This window comes from Cyprinus carpio, chromosome A9 (genome assembly GCF_018340385.1).
Source record: "Cyprinus carpio isolate SPL01 chromosome A9, ASM1834038v1, whole genome shotgun sequence".
Classification (NCBI taxonomy): Eukaryota; Metazoa; Chordata; class Actinopteri; order Cypriniformes; family Cyprinidae; genus Cyprinus; species Cyprinus carpio.
The window spans coordinates 16,253,103-16,278,269 of record NC_056580.1 but is presented as its reverse complement, the minus strand read 5'-3'; the positions used below and the strand labels follow the sequence as shown (position 1 = coordinate 16,278,269).

General features: G+C 39.1%; 1 long non-coding RNA gene across 1 annotated transcript; it reads left to right on the top strand.

Moving 5' to 3' along the window:
- The first annotated feature begins 23,487 nt into the window (after positions 1-23,487).
- On the top strand, positions 23,488-24,550 carry LOC122146240. Its single transcript, XR_006160899.1, has 3 exons — positions 23,488-23,696; positions 23,828-23,879; positions 24,466-24,550. It is a non-coding gene; the product is annotated as an uncharacterized LOC122146240 (long non-coding RNA).
- Positions 24,551-25,167: the final 617 nt, after the last annotated feature.

Below are 25,167 nucleotides of genomic sequence, written 5' to 3'. Positions count from 1 at the left end.
GATTTTCGTCTCGTTATCGTGTGGTTGTTTCTCTCGGGGCGAACCGAGTCGAGGGGTGTATCATGACGCCGCTGTCTCTTTACGTTTGTGGCCTGAATTTTTAAAAGTGGAACTCCGAGGGCGCCCCTCCCCCCTACTCGAGAGTTGTGACGGAGGGACAACAGGTATTGAAAAAAAAGGTCCAGTATTCGTGTAAGAGGGGTGAGGGAGTGAGACAAGTGTCGCGAGGGAAGGGAGAAAGGAGATGAGAAAGGGATCCGTCCCGGATAGCATAAGAACCTGGTTTGGGGTTTCGGCCCACGTTGGAAACAAAGAGGATCCAATCGGCACCCGGCTTGTACCCGTTAGTTATGTTTGTACATTGCTGAGGAGAGGGGGGAGCAAACGGGGACAGCCAGCAACAGACCAAACCCCAGGGTTTTTTTGGCGAAATTCCTGATGCATGCGTGCCTGATCTAGAATTAAAATGCAAAGGAAATATGGATGTTAACCTACGTGTTACTAAACATCGCTGGGTGTTTTCAATCATTCTGTGGAGATCATATCTGTGGTTTTCCCCCCTTTCCTTGTTGGCTTCCGTCACACACTGGCATATACCAAAGGTGTGCTGCTGGGTGTATTCAGGAGTATATTACTCTTAAATCATTCCGGACTAATTTAAATCTGCTCGATGTCATTGATTTTGCCTTGTGGTCGATTTTGTGGACACAGCCCTTATCCATTACCACTGGGTTATGTATTGCACTGTTTCATTTATTATACTATTCGTGAGCAGACTGATGAACCCTTGCGCACCCCTCAAGCAAATACATTTTATTTCTTCTTTACAAAACATGTAGAAAACTTTTAACCTTCTGTACAGTAGTTTTTTCATGACAATTGCACAAACCCTTTCTTTTTCTCTCTCCTAAAACCACAATGCTTTAACTCCTTTGTTTGTATTGCTTTCTTACTCCTTTTTCCTGCTTTTATCCCCTTTTTGCCTACTTTTGGTCTCAAAACCTTCTCCCTTTTCTTCTCTCTTCCTTTCCCCCTATATTAAATTGCACAAACCTAAACTGTTTTTTACAAATGCTATATTCTTTCTTTTCCTTTCTCCCGTCTTAAATTTGAATATGCCTTCTTTCTTTCAAAACTCCCTTTCTAAAAAATTTCTCTCTTTTATCTCTCTCTTTCCTTCTACTTTTTTCTTACTTTTTTCACTACTCTTTCTCCATTTTTTTTTTTTTTATTTTCTACCTCTTAAACAAATTGAAGTCCATTTGACTATGAAGTTAAGGCCTTATCATGGATTCACAGTGGCCCACAAAAAAAAAAAAAAAAAAAAAAAAAAAAAAAAAAACAAAAAAAAAACAAAAAAGGCAAATCAAGTATTTTTTTAAATCTGTAGGCTGTCGTCTGGATGGCATGATTTTATTAGTTTAATATAAAGATCTATAAATGAGCACACAACGCTTACATGTTTCCTTAGACTAATCTGTATGGCAGAAAAAGCAGGAAAATAGGGATTTGAAACAAAGAAGTCGAGGAGATACATGCATGACCAATCCACACCACGGATAGACTCTGAGCGTCATGAGATCACATTACTGTCGGATCAGGGCGTTCTGCCATGCTGGAGCTTTGTTCTCTCTCCCTTTCTCATATTTTTATTTCAGAGTGCTCTGTTGACCTTTTTGTTTCACACACAACTTTAAAAAAAAAAAAAAAACAAAAAAAAAAAAGTGAAAGTGACGTGACATACAGCCGAGTATGGTAATCCCATACTCAGAATTCGTGCTCTGCCATTTAACCAATCCACACCACACCAAACCAATTGCACCACACACAGCAGTGAACACATACCCGGAGCCAGTGGGCAGCCATTTATGCTGCGGAACCCGAGGGAGCAGTTGGGGATTGCTCAAGGGTACCTCCGGTCCGTGTATTGCCGGCCCGAGACTTGAACCCACAACCTTAGGGTTAGGAGTTGTATATGATCACAAATCATATTATTATTATATTTTAATTATCATACTAGCTTATGGTACAAACATTTTAGTATGGTTTAAGATTTTTTTTTTTTAACCCATTGAACTATTTTTGCAAAATCATTGGGGGGGGGTGTTTTCTTTTAGTAATTGAAAATGCCTTTTTTTTTTTTTTCTTGTTATGTTTGAAGCCGGTCACAGGTTCATTCATGAAAAACCTATAGCCTTGCTATCTGTATGTGGGGTAATTAAATTAATCCAACTCTTCCTCTCCAGAGGTCAGACACTCCAAAATCTACAAATCCTGAACAGTCAAGAGAAGTCAGGACATATTGTCAGGCATATTGTGATGCACTTTCAATAAAAAAATAAAATTAAAAAAATGATGACACCTTTATTGCAGTAACTAATTTTTATCACTGGGCAGTGCAACTAGTAATTTTACCATCTAATGTTAGATGTTATTGTAGACCAATGCAGAAAAATAGAGATTTTCAGAGCACCTTGGGGGGTTACACACCGGTCTTTATTAATGAGAACCTACAAACATTTTTTTTTTTTAATTAACACTGGGATTTTAATTAATTTCTGCTGTGCACTGTAATGCATTGCATCGCTTAGTGTGACGTATGTAGGCGTATGTTTCAAGAGAGACCTGCCAGTATTCTGTGCTAAAGCAACAAAGGTTAGAGTTCACTGAATCCTGAGCCTAAACATTGTCAGCAAGGATTCAGCAGGTTGTTTCTGCATCTTAAATTTAGCAACTGTAAATGAAGACAAGACATACAAACCCTCTACATTGCGAGTAAATCACTCGCCTATGCGACTAAATTTGACTAATGGGCGATTAAATGATGTCTATCGTTAGCCATTGGCTAATAAATTCTTAGATTTTACTCGTCAGTGTGTTTGTTGTTCAGGGGGCTATTATAAGTTAAGCCACAGATATATTTTTCACTCGACTTTGGAACACTGACTGAGCGCTTCAGAGTTCGCTCTCCATCAAGCGATCTGTACTTTTTCAATTCATCTCAATGGACGACACAGCTGTAACGTTACTTGACGCTCTGTAAACTCTGTGTGAAGGCGCACGACTCACCGTCGCTTTGCTGATAGCGCTGTTTTTCACCCATCAAGGATTGAGATACGAGAGCGAGACTCTTACCACGCTGAATCGACGCGATACATGTTAACTATAGTCGTTGTTGGATTTTCCTTTAAAAAATAACTGGAGTTCTGTTTTTATGGATGAATTCAGATTTTTAGAACAAGCCGAAGATATGCCGGGTTCTCCGGTAGTAGTGGCGGAGCTAATTGCGCAAATGGCAAATTTCCATTGGCTAGCGCTTCATCTCGTTACCGTCCCTGTTTTGATTTCATCAAAATCATTAGTGACGAAAACGCCCAGACAACGGGATTAATATTTCAGTGACCCAGCAGCTCATCAATCCGTTTAGCGCATTGTATCTTGTTAGAAGGGTAGTAGAATTAGAGAAGTATTTTTTTTTGGGTCGTTTAATAAGAAAATAATATCATCTTATTACTATATGTTTTGTTTACAAGAAACCCTGACTGACCAACAATATCTTAAGCAACACCACCAGTCCTATGTTCAGTTAAAATGTCAAATATGCATTTATATATGGTTACCAAGTTGTACGTTAGTTCTAATCCAATAACGTTCTATCATTAAATAGTGCTTAAAGTAATCATAAATACCATAATATTATTCTTGACTGACTCGAGTAACGAGAGCTAAGAGTTACGAAGCTGTGCCATTGTATCAAACATAAGCTGATTGGATACGTGTGTGAGTGTGTGTGTGTGCTGTGTGTGTGCTGTGTGTGTGTGGGGGTGTGTGGGTGTGTGTGTGGTGTGTGTTGTGATAATCAGGACACAACTTGTTTATAATGACATGGGTAGGAACACAGTATTACAAGGAAGAGGGTGACTTAATGAGGACATAACCCATGCTTCCCCATTTTTCTAAAACGCCTGTATAGAACGCATGAACATATACTGAGTTTTTTGTGAAATTAAGAAGATGACGCAAAGGTTTGCCTGTAAGGGGGTAGGGTTGAGGTGGAGGGGTTGGTGCTGGGCAATAGCTACATACAGTTGGTAAAAGTATAAAAACCATGACGCCTTATGGGATGTCCCCACAATTCACACAAAAACAAAGTGTGTGTAGTGTAAAAATCGTATATCAGTCTGGCAAATAAAACTAAAAAAAAAATAATATTACAGCAATGGCGAGTATATTGCCAAGGCTTCGGTGGCGTAGAGGGCTTTGACATATTTGATGCAGTTTCTGTTCCCTGGACCAGGACAGTTTATCAATTGACATGCAATGTTGCAGTCTCAGTTGTTAGAACCAAAATGGCTCATTGTATTGATGCATTACTCTTCTCATTTTGAGTGCAGGAAATTGTTGCCAAAGAAAAGAAAAAAAAAGAAATTACTTTCCTACATAAGTGTCAAATAAATTCATTAAAAATCTGTATAGAGTTTGGAGCACGAGAACCAATTTACGACCAGACTTAACTAATGCCGTGGCTATATTTGTAAAATTCCTAAAATTCGCTTCCCATTTCAAGAAAACTCTATAGCTCTCATTTCAATGTGCTTGTCTTCTAAAAAATGTAACAAAACATTTTAGATGGATATTAAAATGTTGTTTGGGGTTGGTTTGTCATATTTAATCCATGTTACCACTATTTCATCCAGCTAAACTTACTCACCGTCCACAAGTGCATTACAACACCAATGGCTTGGATGGCAGTGAGTGATGAGGCACCAGGATGCCATGACGCACTGGTACGTACATCAAACTAAATGTACATTCTTTTAAGAATCGAAGTCACAGTGACCAGGAAAAAAAATGGAAAAACTCTTTCTAATCTTACATTACTTGTACAGGGGGCTGGTACCATAGAAAAAGACGGTATACTTTGCTAGGGAATCAACCTGCGAATCCCTTCTGTATATTCAACTGGAATAGATTGAAGTATTGTTAAAACGCAAACATTGCACATTTGAGATATGCAATTTACTCACTCCTCAAGTGTTCCAAACCCTGTATGAATGTCTTTCTTCTGCAGAACTCCCTTTCTTCTTATTGTTTGTTCCATACTGTGGGAGTCAGTGGGGCCCATCAACAATTAGCAGTATCCATATTCTAACCAATCTTTTCTGTTCAAGAAAGAAAACGTGTACAGGTTTGGAAAACACTTGATGGTGAGTAAATAATTGAACCAAACAGACAGGAATTTCATTGGGTGAATTATCGGTAAAGGTCACGGTTTGATTGACAACATTTGTCAGATACAGGTTGTCTACTCAGTATTTGCCTCGCTAATATAGAGGATGATGTCATCAGGTGTAGAAAGTGTGTCAAAAGTCGCAATGAACTAAATATTAGATTGTACTGTTCTGTGTTCTGTATGATCGATTTCTGCCGTAGCAGAGAGTGGAGAATTACCAGAGGCTAGTGGACCGTGGTTGATGACGGATTTGCTATGGTTTCCCGACTTGTAAAGGTATGGTACACTTCATCCGCACAAATGACCATGATCCAAAAGTTTCAGGTTGAGGATGGGAAAGAGTAACGTTGACCCCAAAGATTGCTTGGAAGATATTACTCCTTTAATGTAATTCAGGTCACCTGTGGGAAGACAAATGTCTCTACTTGATTAAACTTTTTTTTATAGGATTACAGCAGCTATTTATTCAAAATTATATATAATGATTCAATATTCTCTTTCTTATTGTTAAAATGCATTTATTCTCATAATTATGTGAATCATTCTTATTCTCTCCAGTCTTTCCTCTTCCAGCAAGATGTTGGCTACATTTAAATAAAAAACAATCGCGTGTAGCTAAGCAAGATAGCACTCAACAGAAATGAAATTGTCCCAGTGGGGCATCAATACAAAAGAATTTCATTAGGCAATCCAATCCTCAAAAATGAGGGAGGGAATTGTGCAAATGTGGGTGTTGTAATTTCTGGTCCATAGTGTCACTTTTACGTATCTTTTAAATAACGTGTTCGTGAGGATTCTTAAAGGGGTGTAGCACACACACCACCAAAAATGACCAATTTGTCATTGCGCTCACTCTCCTTGTTGTTCCAAACATCGTAATGAGTTTACGTTTGTTCTGTGGATAGCACGACACGAAGAGCAGATAGAACGATTATTGTACGCATGGGAAGGAACCAAACCGTTGCTGGCTAGCCATTGACTTCCATAGAGGGGAGGGACACATGGAAAATGAAAGGCTGACCAAGCCACGAGCATACTACTAATTCTTTAATTTTTGTGGTGCGTTCGCTCAGCTGTGGAAAGAAAGAAACTCATACAGGTTTTAGTGTGTGAAGTAACGTCGATGCCAGCAGTGATGACATTTTTATCAAAAAATAATGTTTTTTCGATCCCTGCTGTGTATTCTTTGGTTTTATTCTATCAATAGGCAATATTATAAATGGAACACAAGATTGAAAATTGTTACATGGGGTGATTGGGACAATGATATCGGAAATTGTATGTATGATTAAAAACTTACAAACTCCTGGTATAAAATAACTGCTATTTGGTTTCTTCTGTACATTGTAGGTCAACAAGTGTTATAACTCGATATTTACGTTTGTATAGTTCACATTACTGTGTTCAACAGCTAAATCAAACGAACCTGGAGTCGGGAGCCGATGCCCAAGCAGGAGGTCTAATTGCAGACCCTGACACAGTCTCTGAAACGGAGCAAAACAACACCATCACACAGGCCCAGATCGACACTCTAGGCACAGGTAGGAACACGAGGCGAGTGAACACAATCCAGTACAGCAAATGGTAACATCATTGCGCATAATGTTTTCTTTTGAAACATGAAGAGCTAAAACTTTCACTCAAGAGTAGGACCATTAGAGCCAGGATGACGGTTTTTTGAACGTATGTGTGATGTTGGCATAGGTAAACAATGGCTGCAGGGGCACGGGGTTAGTGCCACAGCACCCACCCATGTCACCCTAGGTGCAGCTGCCCAACGGTCAGAACGGTTTGCAGGTACATGGAAGAAGAGTCGGCCACACCCCCCACGGCACTCACACCAATCCTCCCCCACGCGCCCCCCAATTCAGTCCCCACCAGGTGATGGGAGATGTCCAGGTTACGATTAACATTCTTACATGTCCTGTCAGGCATTCGCATTTGATCAGGTGACAAGGTGCATTTCATTCTTGGATGTAGTCATTCGTGCTCTCACGTGATGCTCTTAATCAGGAATTTCAAGAAAGAGCTTTATTGCCAAGTGTGTAAACACACACAAGGAAATTTTTTCTTGCTGACAGAAGCTTCAGGGCACAGACGAGGTTGAAAAATTTGGGCAAGACACCGATAGATTCTAGCTAACAACGAATAGTGAGTAAAAGTAAACTATTGTAAAAAGTGAGTGTATAACGAGAGGACCAAGGGAAACGGTCTACGTGGTACATATATCGAGGGATATAGACAAAATAGATCAGGGCTTGGAAAATACAATCAACGGCACGGAGAAAAAACGATGGACATGACTTCCGCATTCGGTGTGTCTGAGCTTTCCTGAATGCATTGTGATTCTTTCTTGAATGTGATTTGAGCTTAAGTGGGAACAGCAGCTGGCACTGCATGCTTAGGACAAACAGCTGTACTTTGCTTGATTTCTACATCCCCTTACACTACTTAAGTTAAGAAACCATAATTCATAAAATTTGAAACGGTTGACAGGCAAATACTTACCAAAGGTGTTCACAGTTGGCTGTGTTTAACTTCATATCTCCTCGTGTGTCATATAAGCTATTCTAAGTCTTGCGGTGTAAATACATTGCTCGCACTCACTAGAGCGCTCTGTTTAGCACTCTTCTTCTATGGCCGTGAGTGTTGTGGCTAAAAACACGTCGAATTAGAGAGCCATCTAGCTGTTAACATCTAAAGGGCTCAGAATCGATTCCAGCGTGAATCGGCGATGTCATTCTGAAAATCTAAGAAATCGATCCACGAATACTAATTCAGCAGTCACGATTTATCATCCCAGCCCCTTACAAATTATGCGATGGGAAGTGGGTAGCTGAATGTAAGATATTATTCAGGTCACGAACATGTACGTATAATAAATATAAGTTATATCTAGTTGGGAATTGCACCTGTGGTCCGTGAGATACCTTTAACTATTCAGTGTGGGTGATGGCTTGAGGAAGAAAGCTTGTGTCCTGTGTAGGGCTGTTCTGGGTTGCCTTCATTGCTCTGTAGCAGCTCGACCATACGGCAGACAGTTCAAATCACAGAGCAGTGTGCTGGGGAACATACTACCTCGATGGTGCGGGGTCCAGAATGATTTTACCAGCAATGATTTTAAACATGCATCAAAATGTGAGAATTTGTGCCATATCGGTCAAGTCTAAATATGTAAGAATTGTTCTGTTTATCAGATTTCCACAGTAGCGGAGAGTGAGGGACTCGCAGGAGTCAAGTGGACAGCGTGGACTGACTCTCTGAAACGAATAAGATTCTTTCAAATCTTTCCAAGACGCCCCTCATATAGGTATGTACTACGGTCTTCACGCAATGGTGTTTCACCTACAGGAAAAATTTTTCAATGTCACCAGCTTTCTGCTGTGATTTATAGGGAAAATCCTGACATGGACTATTTCATCAGATGCTCCAGGCAGCTTCCGATAATGCGAGAGAGGAGAAAATCCGCGGAGGACATCTGGGCTCCTGCCATCACTACAGTGACCGGTGCAAAACACCAGAATATATCGAGACCAGCAGCGGCCAGTACAGTAAGTCAGTGGACTGACGTTTTTGCGATATTTTGAGATTCAGATCTGAAACCTCCCAACTTCTAATAATCACTGCTCCAAAAAGTCAGGAGCACCATTCAGACCACACACTCCTAAACATATAGGTTTTCATGTGCACAGCTTGTCCACCAAATCAGTGACACCCCTCTGTGATTGCTGATTCTTCTTCAAGTCGGCCATTACACCCAGGTGGAAGCCATTCACGCTTGCAAATAATGGGTATCAGCGGGAAGTGCAGGGATTGCAATGACCTAAACCTCCACCTAAGTGACCACCAGAGTGCCCAGGCTAGCAGCAGCCCGCAGGGGGAGAACCACCCCACATCCTGGCCAGTGTACGCACCAGACCACAGCTGCCCCGGTCAAAAAATATGGGGCCCAGAAAGCAAGTGGGGGACAAGGTGGGCGGCCTATTTTCCCACTGATTTTCATTGCGTGACAGTCTGAAAATACATTTACATAGGCCCTCAGTGATAAACCGCATGGATCAGATGGCAATGTATTCACATGGCGAACGCGCGAGTTGTTTTGTGATCCTATGATGAAACCCTGGACACCCACTGCGCAACGTGGGCCAATTCGAAGGATTGTCTGTCCTGTACATACAATGTAATATGCTTTGGCATAATAAGAATAAAATTCATATTTATAGTATCTTATTTATTGGTTTATTTAAATATCCTGTTAAAAAATAGGACACAATAGACCATGCTATAGCTGAAATGGCTTTTACGTCTTTAATTTTAAGCTTTAAAACTGTTTGAGTATTAAGCGGAAAGTTAATGCAACCTTGTCTTATTTACATAAGGTCAACATTAACGCTGCTTGGTTTATATTTTTCTGGCGATATACCTGTAGTACACTACCTATTTTTACCCACTTGTGATTGCATACCAGCCACCAAATAAGGACCCATGTCACAAATGCTTTGCTACTCTAACAGATCTTACTCACTGTGGTTGGAGCAGTTTATGATTTTTTAATCTCATACTAAATATCTATATATACGAACATTGCCCGCAGTTTTCCGTAATAAATATAAATGCCACCTTAGAGCAAGCCCCCGGCACTTTACTGTGTGGTATTGGACAGTTTTACTGGGGGCATCCTGAATTTGATTTTCTTTTTGCAAAAGAGGTGGATTCAGACGGCAATTAAAGTACCACACAACCTTGTTTTTGTCCAAAATAAAAGCGTAGGTAAATTTGGCCCGGGATTTTTACGCGGGTTAGACACAGAGTGTGGCAGAAAAAAAAAACAGCAGCGTTGTTTGGGATTCAGATAGAAATTTTAAAATCCACAAAACTAACTCGTTGTTGCCAAAAATGTTACGTCCCCATGATAAAACAAATTACTCGTCGAAACGGACTAAGAACTAAACCATGAGGCACAACAAATTGCTGCTTAAAGTATGGAGAATAGTTTCTAATTTTTGATTATTGTTTTTAATTTGTGTCTTATCAATCTGGGCTTATTGCAAGTTATAAGGTATCCACACTGTACTTCCTGTTGGCTTTAAATTAAAACCTTTATTCATTGTTTCTGTTTGTTTTGCCCATAATAGCTGCTGCGGCGGGCATTGTTACAGGCCTACTATAAGGTCGTATTATTGCCCAAACCAGCACTAATTGCTCCAGGTGTGGCTCATGGCATCGCTCCGGCTCTGCCAAATAAGGAGTTGTGAAGAGGCCCTACGCGAAAGAGGGAGGTCCGCCCTCATGACGAAACAGGGAAAAACAAAAACCAAAGTTTTTTGGTAAAAGCACACAAGGTAAGTATGACCCATAAGTGATAAGGCGTGACCTTTCTGCGCCCCTGCTGATACTCTTACATATGAACGATTTACCATTTTGGGGTTGTTAAGATTTTGTTACGCTTTGTGTGATGACGTGTCTGATGCGCACCAAGGTTGCATTAATTAAAAAATAAAAATTTAACAAAAAAACCGCTTATAGCATTTTTGCCATTTATCGGATAGGCATTAGTTGTATAGCCATGGGAAGCGGACGTGGGATAGCGATAAGGGGTACCTGACATGATCTAGGAAACAGGGCCACACAGCGGGACTTGATAAGCTCTTTACGCCAGAACCAAGAGAGCACAACCGCCACTATTGTCAAGCACGCTGCCCACTGCTGGCCTATTACTCAGCAACAAGTTATACTTATTTTAACAAATGAGAATTTATTGCTGATGGTTGGAAAAAAGTGAGATTCACTAGCGTTTACGCCAGGTCTCAGTGATCCTTCAGAACTCAGGCTAATCTGCTGATTTGGTGATCAAGAGAGCATTTCGTATTAGCATCAATGATGAAAAATGGTTGTGCCTGCTTGCTATGATTATATCATATAATATCTTTATATATCATATTACTACATATATATAAAGAGAATAACCCCGGTCTGCTATGGTTTTTTCAGGACTCTTTTAAAGGAGTTAATTATATTCCAGCAAATAAAAAATTCAATGACGAATCAACATAAACAAACATGGTATCTGCAGATGGTCATGTCGTACTGTTTTAATTCGCAAAGTTGACAATTAAGGTTTCTTGGAGGAAAAATTCCATGTCCAGATTTTCGCCAACTTGACGTTGGACGGTAATGGTGGCTGAAGGTCCAAACTGCAGTGTCAATGCAGCTTCACGAAGGGCTCTACATGATCGCCAGCAAAGTGTTGTTCGCCCTACCATTTCATGGATTACGGCGTACACAGATTAAGCTCGAACCGCACTTGACCTTTTCCAGTCGGGATTATGTCATGGCGTTAAGACTCGCATGCGCCAAGCAAAGCTAAAGCGCAAGCAAGACTAGCATTTTGTGGTTAAAAAATATATAAATGATTTTTTGGTTTTTTTTTTTTTTTTTGAAATTTTCCAATGGGTTGGCTAGATAAGAACACTTTCTTCCTCAGATGTGGATCGTGTAGAGCCCTTTAAGATGCAATGACTGAAAACTGCAATTCCGGACCTGCAGCCCATGGATTCCCCCCCACTGAAGTCCTTAGATGTAGAATAAAATCCCGAAGTTTTTTGCTAAAAAATCCCTTAAGTTTCTTTTGCCGACTGAAGACCAGAAAGAGATGGCACATCTTAGATGACATGGGGGTGAGAAAACAGTATCAGGGGAAATTTTTATTGGAAGTGGAAGTAAACTAATCCTTTAAAAGCAGATTACAAATGACTACACTTATTTCAATACTCCAGCTGTTTTAACAGATAGTTATAGTGTAGACAATGTAAAATATAGCCAGCTCTCATGTATGAACAGGAGGACAAAACAAAGACAAAAAAAATCTGAGTTGTCAAAATACTGATTCTGTAGATTGTCTTGTATGTTTCTACACGCTGCAATTGCTTGGCCTAAATATATGTGGTGATAAGGTCATCAAAATCATCATAAACTATAAACACAGGACAAAAAAATAGAGATACCTGAAGGATACATGTAAGTTTGTAGTGTCCACCATATAGTTTAAGTATATAACAACATTTTATCTTTAAACAACATAAAGGCCATGTGCAGTATAATAATTACTATTTAAAGATTTTTGCTGTAACGAAAATCGTGCACCCTCTTCACTGGTTATTGTGTGACTACTTTCGTTGACAGCCCTATTTTTTAGAACAAGATCATCAAAAAAACATCTGCTAAGTCAGATCTCAAATTTCATTCCCCCCTCCAGAGGAGGCTGCTCGTAAGAGTGCCGTCGAAAGAAATCGGCAACTATGGTCAAAGCGTCTCTGGAGAGAGACGTGTGGGGCCCGTTGTGGAGAACCAGAACACAAACTCCTCATCGGGAACTCCAAAAGCACCTCACAAGACGCTGTACTGTCACAAATCAGAGTGATGTACCACCCGTTTCTCCTTCACTCTGGCATACTTAACCGTACAGAGGACTAAACAGGGAGGAGTCAGCCATAGACGGAGCGCGCGACGCATGTTTTTCTAAATCGTTTGTCTTATTTATAAATTGCTACAGACCTGCCTGTATGAAACACACAAGTTACAGAGAGGGGGAACGAACAGAAGTCAACACAAATCCTCCTCTAGAAAAAATAGTGGATCATGTCATTAAAGACAAAAAAAAACAAAAATATGCTGAGAACAGTGTTTTATCGTGGACATAACAAACATACACAAGTACCTTCTTCTACAGGCTTCTTTACCTCCTGGACCTCAAACGGAAAACTCAAGACGGACGGATTCTGTGGGTGGGACAAATGTTTTACCTTTTTTGTTCCAGCTAGTGCTCGGGTTGTATCATTCGTCCGTAATTTTTAATAAGAGACAGAACTAATGTAAATCAATAATAATAATAATAATTATAATAATTTAAGCTGAAACGTTATATGCACAAGCCTTGTCACTGCGCTCAGGTATGCGAGAAAGAGGGTGTCTTGGAGTTGGGCAGTCCATTCCCATTTCTTGAGATTCTAGTTAGGTGGTTTTAAAGTGTACTCTGACATCTTACCTTTTATTTGGTGAGGTATAGTGCTCTTGTTTTATAAGTTGACATTTTTTGTACTTTTTAAATGATGAACAAACATATAAATATTATGAATATTGAGTGTTACCAGAATCTATGCCATTTATAAACAGAAATATTGTGTAGCTATACAGAACAATAGTGATAGTCCCATGATATTTCGATTTGTGGTCATGGTTGGTAGATGGCAAAAAAAAAAAAAGCAAGGAAAAATGCTACCTAAAATCAGTTAATTGTCATAAAATACTGCCATTGCAGTAGCAACAGTTGCAGCTGAGATCGCATTCTACAGAAAACATGCTGGCTGGATTACCGGGTTTATTGCAGACCATTTGTTCACTCTATACACCCAAATTCAGATCAATTGTCAGCGAATGTACACCACAGAAGTGAATTTGCATAGATTTTCAGGTTGAAACAATCTCTTCCAACATTTTATGTTGATTCCATATTTAGCAGGATCCCTTGGCGCTGTTATGCTTGATATCACATAGAGCGATCAAAAATTTTGTTTTGTTTTTTGGGTATGTAAGTACAATGCAGTTCCTGAATACATTCATGTCAATCTGGCATTATAAACTAAAGCCATTTTTTAATACATATTACAATTGATCTTTGTATATAGGTATATGGTCAGGTTTTGCGGGTCTAAACACTAACAACTGGGGGTGGAACGCAGTGTCTTTGTATTTGATAACTGGTGGATAGAACATAAGTAAAGAGTACATGTTATCGATATTAATTAGCAAGTGCATATGAGGGGCGTAGCCTTTATGGAACAGGCTAGGCGTAAACATATATAGTAACCGGATGTGGCTCTTGGTATTCATATTTCCCTGTTGTACTATATTCAGTTTGCTGTCTTGCAGTTCAAGAAGTAGTCTGAAGCAGCTGGTACACTTGGTACAACGTGTTGAGTCTTCGAACAACATATAGTTGTATTTTGTTGTACCCAGAGGTTGCTTTACGTTGACCCAAAAATGTTTAAGGGCGATTTTAAAAGTGTCGTGATGAGATTTAATGTTTAACAACCAGAAAGATGAAATCGGTGGTCAATATGTGAAAGTTTTGGATTGAGGTAGTACGGGACAGGTTTTGAGCATATACTTGCTCAGTTCTAGAAACTTTATCCGCGTCCCCACGTCATGCAAATAGTTAAAATAGACTATGAATGAAAAACATGCCCAATCAACATGTGTGCATGTCTGTACGGAAACAGTACCCGTGTCATCTGTTAGGCAAGTTGCATCATCTCTGCGACTCCAAACTCAAAGCCGCGTAACTGCCTGACGTGTCTTATGCATTCAGGCGTGACAATTATGAAGCAATCTCTCCCCACAGCGCTCTGTCCAATCTGCAGTCTAACGGCTATATCAACCTGATTTCCCTCACAAAACCAGGTTTTCTGACCAGAATCTGAAATTGATCATCATCGAGGACACACTGACCTCAGCTTTCAGAGAATGAGCCAAATTCTGTCTGTATTGCATTGATTGAATCTTTATTCATTTCCTTACTGGTAGTAACTTTGTTTTTTTTTCACTTGTTTATGTACGCCCATATGCAATGAGACTGACCTACTGCCATGCGGGACAAAGTGAACTCTGAATAACTTACTAGTGTGTTTTGTTGTAAGCATACACAAAAAAACAAAAACCAAAAAAAACAACAATCAATCTAAAGGCATGGTTTTATCCCACTCAGTTTTGGACAAACACATCATGCAATTTTTGTATATTAACCTTTTCACATTTGTGGACACTATGTACAGCACTGGTAGGATTGTTATAGGTGTATTCCAAGTTTTTAAGAAGTGTATTGGTATATACGCTGTGCTTTTTTTTTAACACTTTTAAGGCTTTTGCACTCTATTACTTTTACAATTACAATTGTGGATCTTGTTTGTGCCACCCTCCCCCCCCGCTTTGTACACAACTGTAATCTTTTAATAGAATACTAAGACTGCACATGGTGTGTTGGGGTTGGGAAATACAGTGTAATGCAATTCACAACATCACCATGTGCTCAATTGTTCAAAGATAAAATAAAAACAAGGTTATTTGAGTATTTGTTTTTTTAAAAAAAATACCAGTCTTTCTACGTTAAAATTGCCTGTTTAATTGGGAATGTTTTTACGTGCCATGCTCTGATTAATACTCTATTTTTTTTATAGTTTACTATCCATTCTCTGAATGAATATAGTTTCAAGGTAAATGCTGTAGGTAGCTTTAATGAGACCCCTGAATAAGTCTGAGCATTATATTAACCCACATTTTTTTTCAGTTTGCCACCAATTTAAATTTTATAATAATAATAAAATAAGGTCATTCTTGAATTGGAGTGGGCAAATGAGGCAGAAAAAAAAAAAAAAACTAGTAAACCAAAAATAAATAAATAAATAAATAAATAAATAAATAAATAAATAGAGTATATTTATTTATTTATTTATTTATATATATATATATGAGTATATATATATATATATATATATATATATATATATATAATCATTTTTACAAAGTTTTATTTTTTCTGCCTCGTTTGCCACTGCAATTCAAGACTGACATCATTATAAAAATTTTAATCTAGTTTTTACTAAAAATAAATGTTAAGTCTTGGAATATATATCTACCAAATTAACATTCAGACACACACACACACACAAATTGTGTGTTTATTGGTATTTAAGGTTTATATAGCCTACTTGTTTTAGATGATACTAACTACTGCCACAAACTAAATTAAAAAGAAATTGACCCCAACCTTTTTGATTTCATAGCTATATAACGGGACTACCATTTTGCTTAGTTAAACGTTTCATAGTACATATTTTGACAATGTTTATCAATACATAGTTATCGTTGTAAACGATTTCACACTATTTTAAAAGAATATTGGGCACTATACAGGGATACACTCTTCAGTAACGGCTAGTCTTCCCAATTGCACTCTATGCACAAATAGGTGTGTAAATGGGCGGGGGTTTTAATCTTTAGCTAGCCGGCGTGATTTGACAGTGTAGAATAACCAATTCTTGAACGGATATTTATTTTGTTTTGGGTAGCTCATCCAATCGTAATTGATGGAATGTCGAAAAAGGGGCAGGCCCTTACCTGCGTCACTCCGGAGCAGATGGCGGTGTGGCTGGGAGTGGATCGCTGCTGCACTGGCCGGCGAGGAGGAGGGGATAACGAGGGGACTCTTCGAAGAAACTCGGTGGACAAAATCTAATAACTCCAAATAAACCGGAGGTTGAATTAGGCGCATGTAAACGGGGACAGGACTTTATTCATCTGCTTCGTTAAGAGTCACATTTTTCTCTCGCTACGGGCCTGAAGGCCTGAGGATTTGAGTGATTATTGGATCCAGAGTTTCAGCTAACACACAGATCTGCCCTGTACATGGACGGATAAATGCTTGGAGGTCTGTTCTTCAGGGGGCTTTTCATCTGTTCCCGATTTGAACCGCCAAACCGGCTTTAATTTAGGACACAATCGGACAATTAAATCGGAGTTAAAGGGATGGTTTAGTGCGGTTAGCACAGCGGCTAATAACACGCTTATTCACAATGAATCAATATTAGCCGTTAGCAGTTAGCATGTGCGGTTAATTTAAAAGAACAAATCTGTAATCAGTGATCTCAGACCGATATGTTCTAGTGATATGCTGTCAGTCACCTGTCTTATATCCGGTTGTATTGATTACTCGGATGTTAAAGCCTTAGGTCTTCTGTCGCACTGTCTCTAAATGCATGGAGTCCCGTTATATGACTGGCACAGACAGTAAAATACCTCTTGAGTCTGGAGCAGCAAGACAGCACAGCTCTGTTCCATTTCAGCCCTTCATGTACCTTCATTTAGCTGGAGTTCATTCGTTGGATCCATTGATTCACATTTGATGACAGAAGCAGCCTAGACGAATACACCTGATCAGGTAGAGCACATACTTTTGTGTATCATCATGGGAAATACAGTGTCCTGCTGCGTGTCCCCCAGTGGGAGCCCCAAACTACCCCGGCAGGTGGAGTGTCTGGAGGACTATCAGATCAGCACAGAGCTGAGCTATGACACCGGTCCATACTTTCAGCACATCAGTGACCGAGAGGTGCCCGATGGTAAGTTCTAGTGCCAGGGCTGGCGAACTCAATTCCACGAGAACTGGAGCCCTGCAGAGTTCTGTTTCAACACACATACCATGTAGTTTTCAAATAAGCCTGAAGGACTTGATTAGTTGGATCAGGTGTGTTTAATTAGGGTTGAATCTAAACACTGCAGGGCTCTGGCCCACCAGGAATTGAGTTTGACACCCCTGATTGAGACGATTGCTCAGTCCTACTAGTAGAAATCAACCTTCTGGACCAGTGCTTCCCAAACCTGTCCTGGAGGGACCCGCTGCCCTGCACATGTGTGTATGTCTCCCTAATCAGACACACCCAATTTAGGTTCTTGCTGTCTCTACTATCAAGCTACAACTGAGTGGAACATGTGTGTTAGATAAGAGAGACATACAAAAGTAGGCAGGGGGCCCTCCGCGGACAGTTTTTTGGAAGCACTATTCTGGCTAACCCTGCTCAAACACATCTAAACTAGCTCATTAAGGTCTCTAAGGTTTACTCCACCCAAAATGAAATAGTTGTCATTAATCCACCTTACCCCCATGTCGTTCCAAACTCGAAAAGCCTGTTCGTCTTCGGAAATAAAAATTTAAGATACTTTGGATGCAAACCGGAGGTTGTGACTTGTCCCATGACTGCCATTAAATTGGCACTGTCAAGGTCAGAAAACAAAGTACAAAACATCGTCAGAAATTTCATCTGCCATCAGTGTTCACTCTGAATTTATGAAGCGACGCCTAATACTTTTTTTGTCCACGAGAAAACAAAAATAAAACAAAAATAACGACTGCTATTCCAACAACAACAATTTTCTCCATCTGTGTCTCTTTCCGCAATCACCGTATGTGCCTTCTGGTGTGAGAGAGACCGAGGAAGACAAATTGTTAAATGTTATTTTTTTAATTGTTTTCCTTTGCCTCCCCACCTAGGACTAATCAACAACTAACAAAACTAAGCACCCTTGATTTTTAAATCTACTTTTTATTCAGAAGTAGTTTCAAGAAAACGAATGTGAACTAGTTGTGTATCCGATTAGGTTAACATTCAAAATGTGCAGTTTTGGGGTTATCCAGAACCAAATTTTTGAGAACTACAATCTAATAACTTAACCAACATGTAGGTTCTGAATCCTGCAAGGTGTCTGGTATGACACCACATGGGTCTATTCTATTGCATTCACACTAGGGATCGGTTCCACATGTGTGTTATGCCCTGCGGAACACGGAGGAACTCTACTGCTGTGCATCCGATATTGCCTGATGTAATCTTTTGTCTCAAAGGGTCGCGGTGTCTCTTAAGAGCTGAACAACTAACGTCCTAGGTGGTGTGCTTGGGAGAAACGGATGCCCTATGAGGACATTTCGCGTCTGAATAACAATTGCAGATTATAGTAAATCATTGAATGTTATTGGAAAGAAACAAGGGTTTATGGAGATCTTCAGACGGATATCTGTTAGTGTTTGGGATGTGTGTGATGCCTCTTGGGATTGTTTGCCGTCCTTTACTGCTGTTTTATTTAGCCTGAGCTATTTTAAAAAACCCTCGGGGAGAGATTGGCATATATCACAACACACTCACAAATGAACTTCCAGGGCTGTATTTTACCGAGCAACATGTCTGCATCTTTGGCTTAAAGCAACCTAGACAGCACGTTGTGAACTCCACCCACTCATGGCTACGGTTAATCCTTTGTGAATTACAGGTTTATCGGTTCATTTTGGACCATTTCTTGGTTAGAACATGAGAATTAAAAACGATTCTAAGGGTTCAATGGCACGAAGAAGATAAAAAATGTGCATGTACCTCTCCTCCTTCCTGTGGGCATCCGGGCGAATCGCCACGATGTAAGATCTTGTGGAACAGCTGCATTCTCTCCTTATCTTCTTCACTTGTTGTGGTGGTGCACAACAAAATATCCACAACAGGCATAGGTCTCTTAGCTTCACCTCGCCCTTTGTGGTCTTTAGAGGTCACTTCAAGCTCTTTCTGGATTAACTCTTAGTTTGTTGCGGTGTGGAGTTGCAGTCAGGTCTCACCATCTCTTCATGTATAGAATGGTTTCTCTCTAGGTGTGTTATTTACAGTGTTTCCCAAATCTTTTTTATAACTTAAAACGTAATACTCCTTTAATTACCACCAAAACACCAAGAGAGGCGAAATGCAAGAAGACTCAGCACTGCTAATGATATGAATGGATTTGATTGTACTGGTCTGCTGTCACATGTCTGCGTAGGACGTCCTGAAAATGAAGTTGTGAATTTTCTATTCTGTGAGGGTCACTACCCCTTGTGGGAATCACCTGTGGGGCTTAAGCCACAACTATAGCCGTGTGTCATCCTCCCCTCAGGGAGGACGGTTGACCTACCCCCAGGGGTTATTTTTGACTTTGGTGTCTGGGAAGAATGTTGCGGGTAAGTGGGAGTGTCATTGAGTACATGGCTTAGAGACCTGCGGAATGATATGAATCTAGTAGTATTGTTACAGCAACATACACTACGATTCAAATCTGGTTTTTCTTTTTTTTTAAAGAAATTAATAATTGTATTACAGCAAGGCCTGACTAAATTGTTTACAAAGTGACAATAAAGACATTTACAATTTGTTACAATCAAATCGGTTCTTTTGTATCACTATTTCCACAAAAAAATATTAAGCAGCACAAACTGGTGTTGTCTAAACATAATATTAAGAAGAAGAAGAAGAAGAAATGTTTTCGTGAGCACCAAATCAGCATATTAGAATGATTTCTGAAGGATCATGTGAAGAACTGAACTACAAACCTATATATAAAATATAATGTAATACATATACAGGTGTTGCTATATTCTAACAGAACCTAAGACAAGAAGTTATTTAACTTTGTAATAGATATTTCAAAATATTATCTCTTTTTTTTTTTACTAGTATTTCCTAACAACCCCTAAATGCAGCGTTCAGTGAGCACTGAATCTCTTTTTAAAAAGCTACTTAAATATTCGTGTAACCATTGACCCCCAAAATATTACAACAAGGGTAATGTGCTGCTATATGGATATTTTCATAGAAAGATCCGAAATAGTAGCAACAAACAAGATTGAGCAGCCATGGTGTCTTTCTTCCTGTATTTCCACAGAAGTCACCAGGTTCTGGCAGCAAACATGAGAGTGAGGTCACATGGTAGAGTGACAGAGGATTTGTAAAGTTTTTGAGTTGATCACAAGCATACAATTCAATCATTCAACACCGCACACTTAAAATGAAGGGGGCAGAGGTCATTTAAAGGGCTCTTTTGACCACTACAGTTTAAAAGGAGTGTTCTTATGCTACTAACGTTTGGGTTGGCACGTAACCAATCATACTAAGGAAGCATACGCCAGCCTAAAGAGTTTTTGTCCAGATTCCTCTGTGGTGATTCCACTAAGAAAAGAACGCATTTGTATTATGCCAGGAATATGATGTGTAGCTTTTGCGTTTGATATACTGAGTTAGCGAACATAAAAATTGGCTCTAGTTTGCCGTGCCCTTGGGACTACTAAAGTTGCCTTGTCACAAGAGGCGTTCCTGTACATCCCCTCTCCATGTGTCAGCATTCCTCTCCTCACCCATGTCCATTCGATCGCTCTCAGGGGGAAGGAATATCTGGGCCTCAGCCCCCAACACAAGTTCATTTGTCGAAAATAAGTCTTTGGGTTTGCCTACCACTCCACCTGGGACTCTCTGCCTTGCCATTCATATCCTTCGTGGGTTAGGAATGGCTGTGAGTTTTTGGGTTTGGAGGGAAAGATATCAAGACCGTGGTAAGGTGCTTCCACAGGCTCCTGTAGGTTTTTCATTTATTAGAGTCCGTGTTTGGATGTACCTTTATGTCCACTGCGCTTTGGCCAGTGACCATATTGTTAACCTGAAGGTGAAATTTCAGCAAGAATCAATATCTTCAAGTCACAGTTTTGCTTTGTGCTAGAGTTAACCTTTAAAATATAGTTGTGCCATTAAAAGCTAGAATCACTATATTTGTTTTCGGATTGTAGCCATAGGTTTACTCAACCTGTCGTCACGTTGTTGTTATAACTTACAGGCGCCTGTCTATTGAAAAGGCGATTTTTAACTACCTTGCTTTACACTGTTGTTTCATAGTGTGTTGACCTGCAACAGAAAAGTTGAGTAGAATATGAAAGGAAGAAAATTTTACGCTAATGTCTACTCGCAGGCACAGCACCTCTGTTACAGGTTTGTAATGTCGTGAATCATGAATCTGTAAAGTTGGTGCAAAGGTCCATTTTTGATTCATTGGATTGGTCTTCTGTGGCACATGGCGGGTGTGGGCGGAGCTCCAGGGTTTTTTTTTTGGTAAGCTCGCTTTGTTTCTAATTTGCAATGCCCATACAGTAGGCTTATTATGCCCCCACTATCTCTTTCACTTCTGTTGGTCAGAGCGGAGAGCACGGCATGCCCTTGCCAATCATTAGCACTCAGAGGCAGGTACGACATTACCACCGTGTTATCTCCCTATAGGGGGGGGGTTTGTTTCAGTATTTAAAGATGAATTTAATTGTATGTATATCACCCAACCAGTGCACCTTGTAGCTTCTTTTTTAAAATTTTATCCTTGGATTTTGCCTTTGTTTGGGCAGATAAAATGAACTGGGAAAATTAGAATGTTATGCTATAGCTGAAAGAACACAACTGTTCAAAAGTTTGGGGTCAGTAAGATTTTTATTTATTTATTTTTATTTTTGAAAGAAAGAATACTTTTATTCAGCAAGGATGCATTAAAATACCAGTAAAGACATTTAAAAAATATTATTCTTTAAGATTAATAAGAAGAAATGTTTCTTGAGCACCAGATCATTCTATTAGAATGATTTCTGAAGGAATCATGTGGACACCTGGAATACTGGAGTTAAGGCACTGCTTTTTGGGGGGGGAGAGATTTTAATGGGGCTGTTTCCATCACAGCAATAAATTACATTTTAAAAATCATATTATAACAAAAATTATCTAAAAATATAATGAATAATATAACAGGTGTGTATATTCCTAATAGAAACAGTTATATTAATTTGTTACAATATTTTCAAAATATTTACTCTATTTAATAGTATTTTCTTTAACAATAAATGCTAGCCTCAGTGAGCATTGATGTCTTTAAAAGCAATTAAATATTCTAAATGACATTGTTATAATAGTTTAAAAATAGGAAACAAAGTTTTATCAAAATATTGCTAAAAAACCATTTCATAATATTACTGTTTTTAAAATAAATGAGACAAAAACATTAGAGAATCAGATTAATGCCAGCCAAAACCTGCTAGAAACTACAAAGCGGTTGTGTACAATCTGAATAATACGAGTAATGGTTAACAATTTGATAAATGTTTTTACCTGCAGATTTCTATTTGGTTATATGCCAAGTATGTACACCCGAGTACCCATCTCTTAGATGGCCTCATCGTTGTTGGTTACTTGGACTATGGACTTGGATTTGGGGCAGTGATTGAGTTGAATTGATATGATTGATTGAATTATCTGTCTTCTAGATCTGGCTTTAGCGTCCTAACCCATAGATCATGCCCTATACGCCAGCACGATCTTCCCTAAGCAAGTGCACAGGACGGATGGGTGAGTGTTTCTAAGACATTGTCATCTAATGAGTTTAATCATTTGCATTTTAACTTCCTTTTTCATGCTGCATATTAACTCGTGTCTGACCACCAATAACCTTTAGTAGTCTTTGAAGTCACGTTTGTTATTTTTTTTCTTTTGGTTAATGGCGTACTGGACCATAGCTGTTGTCAAAGTATTTGCCTTTGTCTATGTTCAGTACGTGACAGGAGGAAACGCCACTCACCTAAACCATGTGAGCCTGAATCGTTTTATGGATTCTGTTTTTGTGGCTGGCCTTGGTTATCTATGTTGTAGAGTGTTTTCACTTTTAATTCTTTCTGAAGGTCTCACCTGGTCTGGTTTCCACGAAGGTACACTCCTGCCTCTACGATATTCATATGATGACAGTACCGTTTTAGTTCACCCAACCTGAAAAGTAACAATCAAATGGGTTCTGGGTGAACAGTTCACTGGGTTTTTAACCTTTTTTTTTTTTTTTTTTTTTTTTTTTTACTGTTTCTACATTATCATTTATAGTAAGATATAGACATTAATGAGTTATATAATGAGTACAGATCAAAAAATAATTAGCAAAATGAAAAGGTAGAGTACTGTTTGTTTTATTTTGCTTTGGTTTGTATGTTGACCACCTTTCTGTTCTCTGTTTCCAGTGTCACATTAGCAATATATTATAACATTAAAAACAGGTACGTTTCATTGTTCTTTGCCACAAGCAAATCATTTGACCTGTACATTTTTATAAGATTTTGCATTTAAAATGTACGTGTTCTGTGATTTTTAAAAATGTTAATTAATCCATCAAATTAATCCATTTCAGGGACTCTGACAGGTCATTGGACATCTTTGATGAAAAAATGCACCCCTTATCTGTAAGTTAACCTCTTATTTTTCTTGTTTTCAGTATCATCTGCAATAGCTGGACAATTCCACATTTTATGGTCACTGTTTGATTTTGTTCAGACAGGCTGCAGTATCTATATTTTTTGTGTGCATCAAATCCGTTTAGCATTTTAGAAAAAATGTTCTGCAATCCGATTTGCACATTTGATCTAATTCGTATGTGGTTTAAAACCCATTTGAAATGGATTTTTGGAAAAGCATTTGTGAACAGTCAGTTACTTTTGTTATTTGGGACTTGACATATAACATACACTTTGTAAGAATTCAGTTATTTTTTTCTCACTATTATCCCATATGGTTAGCTTATGTTCTACCATACTCATAATTTGTGCTCTGCATGTATCCCATCCAAGTGCACACACACCTCACACACACACCATGAACACACACCCAGAGCAAGTCGGACTCTCTAACCATTAGGCCACGACTGCCCGTTTTAGTCTTCAGAAGTAACTAATGAACATTACACTTCTATTAAATGAACTGTAAAATGCATTTGAGCTTGAAGTATTGAACATATTAGCATATAATGTGTATAAATGCTACCTTTGGCAGAGGGAGCAGGTTCCTGATGATTACTCCCGCACAGACCCCGAACACAAACTCATCTATCGATTCGTCCGGACCACCTGTTATCAGTTGGCAGGCTACTACGCTCACAGCCCGAGTTGTAGGCGAAGAATCAGTGTACACGCTGGGGTAGAGGTATAGATGTTCAGGGTGACCAGAAGGGCTGCCTTTCTGACTTGTCTATGGTTTCTACTTTCGGTGTAATGCTGTAAACTTAGTTGAAAAGAAAGACGTCTAAGTAAGCATCACACTAGGCATGGGGCGTTTTTGGTTTGTTCTTTTATATTGTGACGGTGCTTAGATATCGATTTCCTGATGTCGCACTAGTGCAGTAAAAGCACCATAGTATTGGAGCTCTTATGTGTATTCGTTTTACCCCCCAGTTTGGTGTCGAAGGTTACTCAATTCCAACTCTTTAACATCTAGCAGAGAGACAGACCAACTAACCTTAATAAATTACTTTACATCCAAAAATATTTGGGTTTAATTAAGAACACATTGTACGTAGATAAGGTGTTGAGATTTTTTTAGGTTATCATGAAGCAAGACAATGGAAGCCACCAGTTGGTACAAACATTTATGTCAGCTAAGTCTAGCCTAATGCTCTATTGTGTAAGTTTAGACTTCAAGTATACACTAAAGCAGAAACTCTGATTCAAGAGTCCCTAAACAGTAACGTTTGTGTAA